This window comes from Bombus pyrosoma, linkage group LG2 (assembly GCF_014825855.1).
Source record: "Bombus pyrosoma isolate SC7728 linkage group LG2, ASM1482585v1, whole genome shotgun sequence".
Taxonomy (NCBI): Eukaryota; Metazoa; Arthropoda; class Insecta; order Hymenoptera; family Apidae; genus Bombus; species Bombus pyrosoma.
In genome coordinates this window covers 5241252-5256905 of record NC_057771.1, presented here as the reverse complement: position 1 = coordinate 5256905, position 15654 = coordinate 5241252, and the positions used below count along the sequence as shown (strand labels likewise).

Here is a 15654-nt window from a genome sequence, read left to right as displayed (position 1 = left end):
CTACCTATAATTGTGCGACCACGGCAGCGTATGTATCTGTATTAGTATTATTAGTTGCCAGCGACTGGATAGAATGACCTGGTTGAGACCTATCTTATCTTCTGTTTATGTACACAGACAAGGGTAGGTGAGTTTAGGTAAAGCTCCGTACACAACTGCATATGCGAGACTGTAAGAAAAGTCTGTTATAATTCAGTTGAAAATGAATATCACCAATGTGTGTATTGGATTTGGGTTGGTTTCGTCGATCCGGCTGCCTCACGGCGGCTGCCAATGCTTGCTTGAAAGAGTAGATTCTTCTATTTCGTAAAATAATATCAATTATTCATTGCGATACTTTTCCTGGAATTAATTTGTTATTATTTTACGCAAGCGTTGCGCCTCGAGACGCTCGGATTGGGAAAGCTAACCAAAACACAATACATCGACGATATTTTTAATAACCGAGATATTAACTCGATTTCTAATTGGATTAAAACAGACATTTCTTACAAAAAGCTCCTTGCGTACGCGGTTGTGCACGGGTCTTTAAGCTCTCATTTACGTGTATACCTGTATACTACAAACAAAACATAGGTAGCTGGCAACTAATACTAACGCGTGCACTGTTACAAATGCAAAATTATAAGCAGAATTTACTGTAATGGCACCGCTTGCTTTTTGCGAATATCTCGAATACTAGCATTGTACGGTCGACCGATAGTTACAAGCACAGGAAAAAGTTGTTCGTAATGTTGATTTGTGCGATATATTCAAAAATCACAGTTCCGCGCAATTTTCAAGCTTACCTGATCAAAACTAAGTTTTAGGATAAACATTGAAAATCATTGTAACTTTTTAAATATCTGTAAATAGTATGAAATAAAATTGCCTAATCTGGAGAACCATCGGACACATTTTTCACGCGGTTTTCGCCATTTCAAAGAGCGTTTCTCGAGTAAGGTTCAGGCGTGTGAAAGCTATGACAAAAGGAAGCAGGAGTCAGCAGGATTCAGGAAGAATCAGCAGGAGTGGAAAATATGAACCACAGACAATTTACGGATATTCGCAACGCAATAGCGAGCTTCTTCACTGTGATCGTGTTTTGTTTAGAATCGCTGCCACGATATTGCATCGAGGCAATATAATGCCCTCTCTGAGCAATATCTTTCTCTTTTCGGTGCGCGACATGTCGGAAATTTCACAACTTTGCTGCGATGTTTCACCCACTACCGAACGTTTATCGAGCCAATGGAAATTCACTATAATCGACAGCTACGTTATTAAAAAAGATTATCGTATAAAGTGCCGGACAAAGGCCGGATATACCAGTTAGTTTCAAATAAAACGAACTCTCGAGTCAAGTTTGTGCAAAGTTCGTTGTAATAACATCCTCTCTATAGGTGGCTCGCGTTATCGCCAAATAACTTGAGAACTTCTTTCGTTCTAAAAACGACGGATCTGTTTGCATCTCCTTACGAGGCAATTTTGCGATTTAACGCTCGTGATGTCGGCACAAGGGTCTCCTCGCTGGTTTTTTAAAAGCATTCCTTTGAAATTGGCGTTAAAACGCGATCGCGAAATTATTCACGTCACGAAACGCTAAACTTCAATTGCCGCTATAAATATCAAACATTACCGAGGATGCAAAGAAGATAAAGCGTTACGACGATGAGAGATACTAGCCTATTCGTTTATGCGTCGTAGGAGGTTATTCGTAAAAATTGCATATTTATAGAATATTTGAATATCGTAAAGGGACACGCTTGAAGTTTCGCAAAAAATTTCGCTTGATTCGTGAATTCCGATTCAGTCTGTTAAAAATTATTGCACGTACTATACTGTCACGCGTAAATATACTCGAGCAAAGAGTGACAATTTCGATAGCGTACAACAATGCAAGGCAACTATCAAAAATTAATAAGAGCAGGTGGTGTAATAACAGTAAACTACTTAAATGTAATTTCACATACAGTAACTTAACGCCATGAAAATGTATTAGCTTTGTGGGTAAAGATTCCCCCATAATCTTCCGACATTAAACGCGGCTCGAGGAGACATAATGCTAAATCTTCGGACATTCCACTGCTTGGGACTATGCTCTAGAATTTAGAATAAACAATTATAGCATAGAACTCCGATAATCCGCGCTAACGAGATTTCACCAGCAGATTATCGGATATTCTCGACTATTCGGTAATGCTCCTGGAATATATCGACGTGAATTTAGGGTCCTTTGCAAGTGAACCCGCTTCTGTGAACGATATTTGTAACTACTTAGCATACCGTGGTGAGTATAATTATTAAGCTCTTTGAAATTGTATTCGGGGGCTTATCTTCTTCCGTTACGTTTAAGAAAGGTAACCATTCCTTTAATTTTGAGACGGTACGAATTCTGTATGAAACGTATATGTGTAGATAACAGAGTCTCGAGCATTAGAAGCGAACTGTGTGACTGAGATTAGGGTGCGAAAAGAGAGTTCGCGACAAATCAAGCTTCTAGACACGACTGAGAATATATTCGAGAAATGTCCGCGCCTCACTGAATAAGCGAGTAAGCGAATAAAAGGGAAATAGTGTCGCGGGATGAAAGGTAAAGTAAAAGCGCGCATCAAGTAAGAGTCGAAGAGTAGAACTGAAAATAAGAATTTGTCAAGTATGGCATATGTTGTGTTATATACACAATAGATATACGTACGTTTGCATCTATTTATTTTAGCAAAATATTGGATAGAATGTCGTTCACTTTGGTTTATCCTTCGTACGACGTTCTATGCTTTAAGAAGATCATTTTTCTCAGAAACACGCTTTGCGTAGTATTGTAAGGACTATTTCCTAAAATTATTTACTTTCTACTTCAAATATCAACTTCCTATTTCAGATAAATCGAGTAAATATTAAATTCGACTTGCTAAAAACCTTATTAAATGTTCGAGTAGCTTTTGTTTCATCAAACACGTAATCTACTTCCGATTCTTACAATTACATTAAAAATTTGCATTCATAGCAACATTTCGTTCGCGTTACATATTCATCCAGTCAGTCTAGTTCCAAAGTTCCGTAATACTTCGTGTTGTAACAAGAAACTGCTGCCAAACTATACTTTGCTATTCCTAGCCAACTCCGTTTTCCAACGTTTTGCTTAAATTCTAACAAACTCTTCGTATTATCCGAATTAGCGTTTCAGTTCAATTCATTGAACTAATTATAAGACCAACAAGAGAATCGCAGCATACGAGAGACATACATAAAAATGCACAAACTCAGGAACGTTTTACTTCATTCTGCGTCGATTAATAAATCTTCAAATGATTTGGCCGCTAATCGCCTTCGAAGCCGACGTTCGCTTCACTGGTACTGTCGAGGTTGTTAGATGTATAAACAGAGAAACGCGTGGATAAATTGTAAAGTAAAAGATATATTTTAATACAAAAGCGTAAGTACAAGTAGGATCCGCACGCTAGTAGTGTTACCCTATAACTGAAAACCTCGAAGCCAACGTCGCCTGTCAACTGTCTATGGTCTGACTTCGTCCCAGTCTTTCGTCTATACGCTGTCGATGGCTTCAGCGCTTGAGAAAACTAAAAAGACCAGATGTAGAGTTTTCTTAGAAGCGGTGACCACTTCAACAGGTACGTTTGTATCACGTTCGCTGCAAAAGAAGATCTTCAATTCGGAAACAATTTGAAATTGCATGCTCCAAGCTCCATATTACGAGTTGCTAACGCTCGATTTAAAAAGTGGAATTACAAATGGCGACGAAGAACAGAGGAAGTTGCTGATTTTCAGCTCTACGAGCTTGTCTGGTAAAATAGTCTAACGAAGGACTTCCGCGGTGGAAAATGGCTCAAGATAATCGGAAGCTACGTGTCGGAATCGTCAAGTACGATGTTACAGCGGTACTTTCGGCCCATGGTAAATTTGGCGAGTCGTTAAACGCAGGACGATCGAGATTATTGTCCTACCGTTGCAAAGGGCCGAGTATAAAGCCGACCACGGCCCCGTGAATGCCACGTAAATCTCGACGCGACGCCTCTTAGCTTTTGCACCGACTGCCTGTGTTCCCGCTTTATTTGGGTGGATCTGTTGTGGTTCCGAGAGCCAATTTATCCTTGCTGCGCATACGTCTGCGATTTCGTTACACGTTGACGGGCTAGCAGCACGAGATATCGACCTATTTTGCCAGCAAAAGCGAAAAAGTTCAGCTTTTTTCGTTACGTACAGAACACCGTTTGCGAGTTTCATATCTCAAGCTTAATTCCACTTTGCTACAGAAAAAAAAACTGGACTTCTTTTTACCCTTTGCAATTGGACTAAAATAATTGAAAAGCTGGTAATAAAAATGGCTTTTGCTCCTGTTTGTCTTCCCTCTGGAGAGCGTAAGAATACTCTGGCAGCTTTAAATCGAATATTTTCAACAAATACGTTTAAAATATTCTATATCGTTTAAATTAGTTTCGATCTAAGTGCTAAACTTGTGTTTTTAACGCGTAATGTCTAGTTTGTTCTCGTCTCTAACATCGAAGATCTAAACAGAAATGTAGTTAATGCCTCATGGTAGGATATGACGCTAAATCTCGAGAGAGGGAGACAAAGCATAAATTTATTATGTATCCTTGAGGGACGCCATAGACTTTATGATCTTGGTCTCTGAGTCTTAATACGTTATAACAGATGAAGGAAACATATCAAAGTTAAACTGCACTTTGAGCCCAGAACGAGTAAAGCAATATTCTCGTAGGCATATGACTTTTAGGATATTACGTTTCTTATAGTAAATGCCATTTAATTTCCCACTAATTTACCTTGGCCATGATATTGCATTACGTTACAACGCTATCGCGTTAATAAGCTATAAAAATGATATGTTCTTCGCAATTTTCCCTTCACGTCGGACGAAGATCTTCGTTAAAAGGCTTAATTAAGTCTGTGGAACGTACGAAACTGTTGAACAAGCGTTACAAACACGCGGAACGAGCGTATCTTCGTCCTAGATTATGGAGCGCCAGAGAAATCGGAAAGTAATTTTGCTTCTACGTGGTATAAGTAACGTGGACTCCTTTGAACTTGTTACCGAGAGATCTGGCGGATTATTCGCGAAAGGAAATGAAATAAAAATTTCATTTCACGCGTATACGAACTTGGTTTGTCCACTAGCAAATTACGCTTCTAGCACCTTCGACGTAATCAAAAGAACCAAGGCACGAGATATATTTTAAATCGACGAGGATCGTCGATTCGAAAATTTCACGAAAATTTAAATACGCGATAGTGATTCCGAATGGTTTCTCATCGAGTATGCTATTTTAACGATTTATCGAATATCCGAGAGAATTTTTTCCATTGGAATAGCTATTTCATGAACGTTGTGCATTGACTCGATATGCAGATGCTTCGGGAAATCTTCCAAAGCGTTCGACTATCGTTTCGATGATCTAAAATGTAAAGAATGGTCGCTTTGATCCGGTCGCCGTGAAACGAAATTTCATAGATAAAAGGAAAGCTTCCGGGTTGTAAGGTGTACCTTGTGGAAAATTTCCATTCTTCGGCACGATTTCTCCCTGAAGAAGAGAAATAGCTGTTGTACGAGAAATTTGAATATCAATTCTCACTGATATTTGCTTACTTTGGAAAGTAGTAATTTGTTTAAGATTATAGAAAAATTCTCACAAATAAGTATTTCGAATTTACGCTTCACAGTTGTTACACGAATTCGTCACACGAACAGAACTCTTCAATTCGAACCTGGTATTCATAGTATCGATAATGAATCTGTCACGCGCGAGAAATGCATCGAAAAATTGAATTTACGGGACGAGCCTTATCGCGGCCAAGTTGTCGCTAATGAATTTACACGGAGGTAGTACAATGAGATCTCTGGTTGCAGAGAAGTGTCCCGACTGTACCGCGGAAAGGACTCGTTGCAAGTTCTCGCCCGGAGGAAAAAAGTCGAAAAACTTTCTGCTACGGACGATAAAGAGAGATCTGTCGTGAGTTCATACCCGATGGTGCTGCGAGTTTCGACGCGAGTGCCTGTAAAACTCGCGAGGCGTACACTTTTTCGCTTAATACTTGCGGATTAGTGTCCTCGTAACGACACTTTTCTCTAGCAGACACGTCGAGAAGCGTAACGCTGGTTCCCAGCACGAGGCTGAATTTAGAATTTATGTGGGAATGTGCCGCGCTTAGGGGATGAACTCCGTGACTAGCGCGTGTGTAACGTGTACGAATAAAGATGCATGTGAATTTTGGAAAAATGCAAGACCGGTTGAGAATTTTCCTGGAATCGTGCGCGAGAAAGGGAAAAGGCCGTGCTGAATTTTCGAGTGTAACCGGTGGCGGAAAAATTTATCATCTGCCGTCTCGGGTGATTTCGTAAAATGTTTTACCGAAATTGGGAAGAGTGAAATTTTGCATCTACAGGAGAGAAGATTCGATGTTAATTCCTTTAGTAGAATTTCGCATTTACGTGACTTTTTCTTTAAATAATGCAAGTCTATGTTCGACTAAATGGATTCAGTCGACAGAAATTTAATTAATCGATTGCTAATTAAAACTAAAAGTTCTACTATTTCTCGCTCTATTAGCGAATAATTAAGACATAACCATGTAATAAGACCACGCTGCAGTAATGTACATCGATATCGAATTTCGTGCAATTAAGCTTTATTAAAAGCGTTTTCAGAACTTTCGATGTAGTCATTAAAAATTACAAATCGCGTTAACTTCGGTATTTAAAGGTCATTTTCTACGAGCAATGTTGAATAAGATATAAACTTAAAGTGCCAATATAGGCTATTGGGTAATAAGCGTTTTGCTTGTAAGTAATTAAAGGTTGAGATGCGAGATTTCAAGCTGATCTTGGATTCTTCGAGTACAACTACATCTACCGTATTATACATATTACATATTGCATATCGTTTACAATAATATAATATTTGCGTGAAAGTTACGCTCGATGTATAATCGATTCGTGTAACGAATTCCGAGACGAATGCATCGATCTGTAACACGTTTTTCAAAGTTACTTGGGAGCACTTGTTATAATTTTACTCACTTTATGCTGATACTATGAAAATGCTACAATAGGTATCTTTTCTATGTTGGTATTTAATCGCTGATCGTAATGCGTCACTCGATCAATCAACTTGGTGGAAGAATTTATTACGAACACATTTTACATCTTCGTTGGAGAATTCATCGGCTCTATACTCTGGACTTGCAATCGCATCCGTCTGCTGAAAATCGTTTTATACAGTGAAGACAATACCCGATGGAGACCTCGAAATCGCGAAGCTCATAATACGCTATAGTGGCCTGTCAAGTCGTCGTTATCAATACAGTTAGAGCGGCGTGGCGGAAGGTCGTGTGTAGATGGCTTCCGTGTGGTTCGAGCCAGAAGAGATTCTCGTGGCATCAAGGGCCTCAAACGCAGACCTCGAACGGAAGTGGGCCACAGAGGGGTGCTCGCCCTCTGCCTGTATGTCGGTGTTTACGGGTGTGCGCGCACGTTCCACCGCGTGTAAGAGCAAGTGCATCGAAACAGAATAAAGACAGATGACGAAAGCGAATAATTGAAGCGGGAAAGAAAGACGAGAGAAGGAGGCAAAGCGTGCAGAAGCAGCCGCGAACGATGATGGGAAGATACCAGGGAGAATTGTTTACCTCGCGACGCACCTCACTTCTTTGGAAGTTTCAAGAATGTTGTGTCTGAGATGTCGCCTCGCTTCGATCAATTCGATCGTTTGGATCGATCGAAACGATCGTCGTATACATTGTGATCTATAATTCGCGTACGATAAAGAGACGAACTGCAACTGGAAGGTATTTCTACGTCCGAAATTCTAATAATCTTCGTGGAAATGGTGGAAACAATTTTGAAAACGACGAATCGTATTAATTACTCTGTTCGATTAAAGCTGAAGGAATGATATCCGGCGCGGTTCTCTCGGCTAATTAAAGTTATCTGATGCAGAATAACGAAAATAAATTGGCCCACGAAGGATGCTACCGGCACACCGCCCGTTTCAATTAAAAATAATTTATCGTTAAATTACTTTCCGCTTCGAGCATTTTCATTTCAAGGAAGCTTTTTTTCTTTCGTTTCGACGCGTTCGGTAATTTTGTTAGAACGTTTTTCGAGACAACTCGCAGAAATGAAAAATGTAAAATTCTTTTCACGATTTTTTCTACGATTTAACGATCTTGTAAATTCTGTAAATAAAAGCACCTATTTTCACGAACGCACTAAAATGTCAAGCCTTAATTACGAAGGTAATGAACGGAACGAGTGTTTCATTCTTTTATCAAACTTCTATCATTGTTTCTAACTTCAACTTTCTCCGCCGCTTCCACATTGAAAAAATCGATAAATGCCCGATACGAGCGAAGAAGTTGGGTCAAGAGATGTACGCTTAATAGACTCTGAACGCCGATGTACTTCATGTAGATTAGATCGATGCAAGGACACCGTCATCCTGAGAACGATGTTATACGGTTTGTCATGAAAAGCTACTAGGACTCAACAGCACGTGGAAACGTGCTTTACTTTACGTCGGACGGACGCTCTCCATCCAGCTACTATCTTTTATTGGATTTCAACATTTTTCCAATTACATCCAATACTAACATCTTCCTCCAAAAAGAAGATCGGAGAGAATCAGTTTCAAGAGTGCCAAGTAGAATCGTAATTTATATTCAAAATTGGATTTCATTTTATTAATCTCGATGACTCTGTTGAGAATTTTGGATCTTTGAAGCCGAAATAATGTTAAGGGAACACAAAATTTACACTTTTGATTAATGTTTGAACGGTTATACGTTTATTTAATGGACGATCTCTATTATATTTATCGATACATATCTGCACGCGTCTCAGCACTTTCTTCTTTACCCGACTGTTAACCGACGACTCTTCCAGATGCTTCTAACGACTGGACAGTTTACATCCATCTGTTTTTGAGATGCCGAGCACACACATGATACTCGCATACAAGTATTCTTACTGCGCGTTTAACCCAGTCCAGCACAGAAAAGTATACATATCTCAATAGACTCGTTGCATCGAACGATTCAACGCATATTTGAAACATTGCAAATGTTTGAAATACACGCATTTCTGTCAAATGCCTTATCGATAATTCTACATAGGAAAATAATCGCTTGTTTCGTTAAAACAGTTTCGATCTGTCCAACAAGAGATCGACAAAAATTAGCTCAACGTACGGCCACGTCAGGATTAACAAAATTTAAGATGCCTGGAATACGTCGATAAACGAAACCTACAGGGTGTCGTTAGAAGCGACAAGTAACTAACAGCGCACGATACGAGGGAATTAGATCGTCCGAAATCGCTGTAGGTATCTGTATACAGAGAGAGTCGTGTTCCCGAGAGATCTTCGAATCCTTCTTTCTACTGTTCCGCTTAGGAACTCGTAAATCAGTCTATCTCAACTGGATATCGAAACTCGTGCATTACCAGCTGTACGAAGAAACGAATTCCTTTGTAATAGAAGATTTACTCCGTGCCGTTCTCTTCGTCGATGTATCGCTTTAAGCACACGAGTCTGTGTACATCGTGCAATGTGCGGAATCGGATAGAATTCGAATTAAACGCGAGGATAAACGAAATTTGAACGAGAATAGAAACGGTAACGTGTACTTTGAATTTTGTATGAACGAATGTTTGGCGAGCGTAATGCAATTAAAATTGGGATTAAATTCAGTCCGCGGAGAATTGAAAAAAGATGGATCAAGCGTTCATGAGCTTATAGAATTTGGCCTCTTTTCTATGAATCTATATACATATATTCCTGTATCAACGAATTGTGTTGAAACAAGTCTTTGATAAACTGTTATTTCGCTACAATAGATGAAAAATATTCAACTAACAAGAGAAGCTATAAACGTTAATTCCAGCGATCAACGATGAATTAAATACTTTGAAAGGGAAACAGGCATCTTCTGAGAACTTTTGCCGTTTCCTGCATACAGTACACTGAACAAATTTCTTTGATTTTGGTTCTCGAGACATTCAGATTCCTAAAAGTGCTGTGTATAATTGAGGAGGAACAGGAGCAATCGGACAACAGTTTACGGTACGTCAAGGCAGGGTCACTCTTGTCGCAATCGCGATAGTCTCAACTGAATTGCGATTAGTATTACAGTGTGAATACAGATTATTGTATCGAGATCGTAGCGTAATTGAACACTACACCGATATAAATCAGCTTTGATACGATATTGGCTACCGTTTGGTCGTTAAAGTCGATCGTTGAGTTCTGAACATGAGCAGTCAGAGACAACCGAATCGATCTTTAACTTGTTGGAATTTTAACTCGAGTAGTCGATAATCGTTATAATAACTACACAAATGTGTTAGTCGTTATTTCAGCATAATCTGCATAAAATAACTTCAAAGATGAAAAAAAAAAACACTAAGTAAGACACTTCGTCTAAGGATAGCAACGTGATATATCCTTTGCATTTCGACGAAGCAATATATAGATTACTTTATTTAGATCTTTAACGCAATTATCGCGCTTCACCGGTTGGTCCTCGATGCGTCAGCTACTTCATCTTCGATTCTTCGCGAGAAAGCACACTCTCAACAAAATATACGTTTACTTATACGTGCAAACAGCCGTTTCATATATTACGATTCAATGGAACGTTAGCCGTAGCAACGACTAAGCCGCGATAAAGCATCGTTTACCCGCAGTCACCGCACCCAAAGCCTTCTACATTCTTCAATTTTCCTTCTTTTTCCTCCTTTTCCCTCAGATGCTGCCTCTATCATGCCCATAAATAGTAGGAGGCGCGCGAGATACTGCCGTGGAATACGTTATACCGTGCAGCTTGAAATATCGTGGTTACAGGGTCGTTAAATTTTTCCGTAATACGCGGCGTCCGAGGAACGCCGATAGTTTAGAGCGACGCCAGGTTGAGGCCGAAATTTTCCTCGTGACCGCGATAAGCCGATCGAAATTGAACAACGAATGGTGAAAAGCTGGCTGGCTAACGGATTGTTTATGTCTACGTGAGTCTATTTGTCTAGCTATCGGTTAACGATCGACGACGTTTTCCCGGCGTCTCTCGAGCATCGTTGCGTTGTAACTTGTAACGCATTACCGATAGCTGCCGATAGTTTCGCGTGTTTCTTTATAACGGTCCCGATACTCTAACAAGCGGCGAATAAAATTTAAACACTGCCATTGGCTTTCCTACGTACCTACGAAATATCGCACGATCGAGTACAGGGACGAGCTTCCTCCTTACGAAACTCCGCCAATTTGACGCGTTACCGAACTGCATACCGAACGTCCATGTAAATTTTACTCAATATTCTCCTTCGACTACGTTAGTTTTTTCTCTTTGGTGATACTGACACGATTATATTTGCCAGAAATTCCTTATTTCTGCGGCTTTGGCAACCGCGTCGTTAGCCTTCTGAACTTAGAATATTTTATGGCATACGAACACGTAATATTTCTATCGAGATATGTATAATTTTCTGTGCTGGACTAGGTTAGATGCGTAGTAGAGATACTTGTATGTGAGTATCAGTGTGTGGAAGTATGTGTGTGCGTGGCGTCTCGAAAACAGATGAATGTAAACAGTTCAGTGAGTTAACAGTCGGGTATGGAAGAAAGTGCTGAGACGCGTGCGAGTGTGTATCGATGAATATCTTGGAAATCGGCCATAAAATAAATATATAATTATTCTAATATTAATTCCAAGTGTGAATTTAGCGTTCCTATAACATTATTTCGGTTATCAAGATCCACAATTCTCGACAGTTTCATTCCAAAAGACATCATGTACAAAGTAAAGTACGTAAACTGTAAGTAAAGACGTAAACTGTAAAGAATGACCGTTACTATTGAATTTGTTATAAAACGTTGTTGCTATTATGCTTTCCTAGATACACGAATTAACAACGTTCTAAATACTTCTCAGTGGACGATACCGACTCCGTTATATTTACCTGGAAGAATGTTTCGTTTCTGTAGTTTTAATAACTGACGATATTTCTGAAGCTGAATGCACCTAGTCTTTCGTACAATCGGTTTTATAGACAGTCAATGGACAGCCCGGCAATAAATCCAGCAAGTACGCAAATATTTGACGATGCAGAATTGAAAGGTACGTTTCACTTCCACGCGAAGAAACGACCGTTCAATCCGCGATCGATGATTTACGATTATTTGGGAAACGTTTCGTGAATTGCAGCGTGCTCTGCAAAGGATTAGTCGCATGGTCGACCTTTTAGCTATAAGTCAGAACCACGGAATAAAGCTCTAGCCTACAGCGTTCGCTGAAAAAAAAAACAAAGTAAATCGCGTTACCCGTTTGTTTGATTTGTTGTTCGGGTCACCGTGAATACCGTGTGTAGTAAGTTGCGAAATCCCTGGCGAAAAGAAAACAACTCGCATCGCGAATTTAGTTTTTATACGACAGGAATATGGCAATTTGAGGTAATGGTTATTAATATTTGAAATTAAGCGCACACGCTGCAACGTTGTAATGTGATTTGTAGTAAGTTTAAGGTGTGGAAAATAGCCTTATATTACCTCGCGGAGTTTTCTATCAATGACCTGACGTAAGAAGAATGTACGGTAAGGAAAACAAGGACGACTACAAAGAGACGATCAACTACAAAGAAACGATCGACTACAAAGGAACTTGAATATACCCAGTGAGCAACCGATCGATAGTCGATCAAATGGACTTCCGTACTAATCGCTTTCGAGAGTTTATTATCATCTCGGAACTGTTCATTCTCTTTCTAACAACGTTCGTGCTATCCGGCAGTCGATAGACGATTCAGATATTGCGAACAGAAGCTGTTAAAGAAGATAAAAGGGGAACTCGACTCATGATACGATTGTTGTTTCTCCATTACCTTTGTCATTAGCGTTTATCCCATTGGTTTTATTAGAATTTGTTAAGCATTGGTATACTTATATCTACATTTGAAATATTATTCCTTATTACGTCAAAATGAATGGTATAATCGTTATATACAGATTGTACGTACGTAGTTTTATCTTTTATTTTGCGAATGTTGTATCCAATGAAACTTTTGATAATATCAATAGCTAAAGGAATATTCTGATACAAATTTTCGAGAGATACGTTAGTTCGTTGTTAAGACGAAAGATTTACTTCGTTAATTATCACTCGTCTAATTGAATTTTTCTAATCGAATTAATTCACCGTTTATTAAAAATCGGTTAGTAGAAACGCAACTCGATCGGTACATGTATCGTAACTGAACTCTAGCACGAAATTTTTATGGCCTCAACCCATCCTACCAATCGAATAACCGAACCTGTTGAATGTTTCTATCGCCATAGTACATTGTATTACAGTCTGCAGCCTACTTGTACATAGGTTCAACGATCTCAAAGGCGACCCCAATACCTGAAAAATAATATTCTTTATCGCGGAATAAAAGATACTTCGCATTATGGCGTAGAATAAATATAGCGATTGTCAAGAAATACATACTGCAGTTGCAACAATCGTAACGACATTTTGCTCTTAGAACATCGTTCGTAAGCAGTAGATGGTAAAGTAGTAAATAACAGATAGTGGTACAAGCACGATTAATTAAAACTGTTCTACGTTTTAGAATCTTTTAAGAAACAGATCCTTTTACACCGTCGATTACTATCGATAAATAATCGAAGGTAAACCTCTCGCAAAACAGACATCTGGTGCGAAAATTTTGAAAAATAATTTTCAACAAATATTCCCGTTTACCTATTTGCGATGGAATGCTGTCGCATACTTTTTAGACGCAATCGATAAGATAAATTTATGTTGGAATCGAACCTGTTGCACGAAGATCGTTAACATGGAGCATCATTTTCCACCGCTCGTACGTATACGCTTCCCCGTTTTAGAAACTCACGAATGAACCTGATTTCCAGGTCACGTCCGTTCGTGAACTTGATTTGCATCCAGGACTTTTAGCAATATCAGGAAGAAACTTGCAGAGGTTGATGAAAAGCTGCGGATACGTTTCGTCCCTCTTTTTCTAGCGAATCGTGGACTAATGCTATCTGGAAGTTCGATCTGCAGAATGAACTGAGATTTTAGCAGGCAATGCGATTCCCCAAGTGCATTTTCGAGACCTTTGTGTCCCTTGAATGTTAAACTGGGTCATGGTAAAACGAGAGAATGAATCCAGAGAACTTGACTAGATTTTCCGGCTCGATATGTAATTAGTTGATGAAAAAATACAGTTTTTCCACACGCTTCGTGCTATTACTGTCGACAAATTAGTATCTTAATCTTGTTATTATTCTACTTAATTACGTTATATGTCGATACTTTGAAAGGTACTGTAAAAAAAAATATTTTATTACGTCAGATTACGAAACCGAATTTACGATGCAATTACTTGATTGAACCATAGGAAACGGTATCTAAAATGTAGCGCAGTGGAGAGAACGTAGACGTATAGCCATACGCTATATCTTAAAATGCTTTTGCATCATAAATTCAATCACGCTAAGCACTATGTTTCGCGTTAATTTCCCTTTTCAATTATCCGTTGTCTTCAACGTGAATTTTATCAGAGCACGAGAGCACGGCAAGTGTACTCAAGACACGACCACTAAAAGCAACGAGGGTTATTATTTTCAACGTTGACAAACAATTCGTGATTGCGCTGCATATTACATAAATGAGACAAGTTTATCGAAGGAGCCGTAACGACACAATTTCGCAACATCCATCGCAGAAATGTTTGATAATACGGCTGGGGGAGACGATATCGTTAACATGACGTTAAAATTTATTGTCGACTAGGCGGAAATTGGCCAAGGGAATCGTCGCAGGGATTAATACGCGTCGTTGTAATGGCAGCGGATTCGAATACCGAGATAATCGTTAAACTGCATAAATTATTTCACCGTACGACGTATCGTCGAGCAACGAGTCCGCAGCAATAAATTTCGAACCTGTTTCGCCAAAGATGGATGGTTAACTTACGATTGAAAAGGAGAAGCACAAGTGCTATATTTTAATTTCAATCTCGCTAAGATCGCTCTATAGAATTCGCAATGGCGATTTAACAGCCGGTGGGGCGATTTCATGGAAATTTCCAGCAATTTCGAAGGTTTAAATCGGCCAAAGTAATTTGAATATTCGTTGTTTGCTTTAGAAAAGGTTCACGTTCGTGTTAATATTACGTGCTTTTACTACGATTACTTGGAGTATAATTATTCAGAAGATAAAATTGGAAACTTCAGGGGCGTTCGATAAAATTAGTCGTTTTAATCGAAGTTTAATTAGCTGGAAACTAATAACGAGTTTGTTAAAGACTTTACGAAAGAGTTGTACATATATGCCTACCACTTTAGATTATCCTCTACAATTTTATTAGTAGCTTTAGCACACGTACGTTATACTACAAATCATGCTGAAACGAGTACGCGTGTTCGCGCGAAGTGATAAAATTTATTCTACGAAGAAAGTTGTAAAAAAAATGTGTCTTATAAAAAGAAAGGGAAAACAATTTTCCTAGCAAACGTTAGCTATTTTAAAATAGCGTTACTTTACGGACGAGAAAATAAAATACCTTCAGTATTAAAAATTAATTAGTGCAATAAACATGACGCGAGACACGATATCTTAATTTTTTATATATTTTACAGCGCCGCG

General features: G+C 39.0%; 1 protein-coding gene and 1 long non-coding RNA gene across 6 annotated transcripts in view; one reads left to right on the top strand and one right to left on the bottom strand.

The window, feature by feature from the left end:
- Positions 1-15654, bottom strand: part of LOC122577867 (neuronal acetylcholine receptor subunit alpha-7) — a 260880-nt gene that overhangs the window by 151803 nt on the left and 93423 nt on the right. The gene's annotated exons all lie outside the window — the stretch shown is intronic.
- Positions 11686-12921, top strand: LOC122577868. The gene is made up of 3 exons (XR_006320433.1): positions 11686-11821; positions 11903-12455; positions 12518-12921. It is a non-coding gene; the product is annotated as an uncharacterized LOC122577868 (long non-coding RNA).